Genomic DNA, 1,012 nt, shown 5'->3' with positions numbered 1-1,012 from the left:
GTTGCTTCAGCTCTAGATTCAGGGTCCCCAGGGAGCTCCCAGAATCTCCATTCTGTGATACTCAGCCCCTCTCCCCCAGGGCTCACTCTCTTGCCATCCTCATTTGACTTGGCCAGGAAGAAAATTTCACCAGAGCACCCTTGGGACGAAGGACAGTAAACACCTGGCTCCCTAGGCCTGGCACCCCCAGTTACATGTGGAGGTTCCTTCATATCTGAGCATGGCAGTGGGGGCAGCCATCGGGGCAGCCATCTGGGCATACACTGGAAGCTGGGGGTGGCCATCTGCTCTCCTATAACCCTCCCCCTTGCAATGGGTACAGACCATTCTCTGAGAAAGGGGGGAAAAAAAGAGCTAAGAGCCCATCTGCCACCCCCAGACCCCTCCTCCACCAATTGCAGTAATCACTATGAAAAGGAGACTTCTGCAGCCCACCTCCCCAGCTTAAGCACAAACCCAACAGGGGGGCAACTGAGGAGAGCTCATCAGAGTTATCCTTGGCCTGGGCTCAGGGACAGAGGAGCTGAGATTTGTCAAAGAGCTCCTGGTAGCCCCCTCATCCCTCATTCTTCCACCCCACTGTCCCTCTACAGACCTTAAGTAGATTTTCAGCAAAAGGATTTGAGGGAAGATGTGGTTATAGGCCTAAGGGGACTGTGAATGGGTTCTTCTCCTACTCAGTTGAGAGAAGTCCCTTGCCCCTTCCCCAATTTCCTTAACTTGAACTGATAGAAATGAAGGCAGAGGGGAATCTTTGAGATCAGCTATTAAGTCAGTCTCCTGGAAAAGACAGGTATAGTCTCCAGCCTCTAAATCCCTAGGGCCGGGACAAACAAAAGTCCTGAACCCCTCAACCCGCCCCCTACTCAACACTGAGCCCTTTCGACCTTACACTCACCACGTCCCCCCCGGGCGAAGCAGCAGCCGCATTTTGCCAGCACTTTTCGGATCACATGGGGACAGGCACAGCGACCCTCCTTTTGCCCCCCCCGCATGGCGCCCGGGCCCCCCC

The 1,012-nt window shown here is 54.7% G+C and overlaps 1 protein-coding gene across 1 annotated transcript in view; it reads right to left on the bottom strand.

Moving 5' to 3' along the window:
- ARHGEF25 (Rho guanine nucleotide exchange factor (GEF) 25) overlaps positions 1–1,012 on the bottom strand; it is a 9,215-nt gene that overhangs the window by 6,233 nt on the left and 1,970 nt on the right. The window lies entirely within an intron of this gene.

This window comes from Bison bison, unplaced genomic scaffold (genome assembly GCF_000754665.1).
Source record: "Bison bison bison isolate TAMUID 2011002044 unplaced genomic scaffold, Bison_UMD1.0 scf7180017864115, whole genome shotgun sequence".
Classification (NCBI taxonomy): Eukaryota; Metazoa; Chordata; class Mammalia; order Artiodactyla; family Bovidae; genus Bison; species Bison bison.
This window is presented reverse-complemented; position numbering and strand designations above follow the sequence as displayed.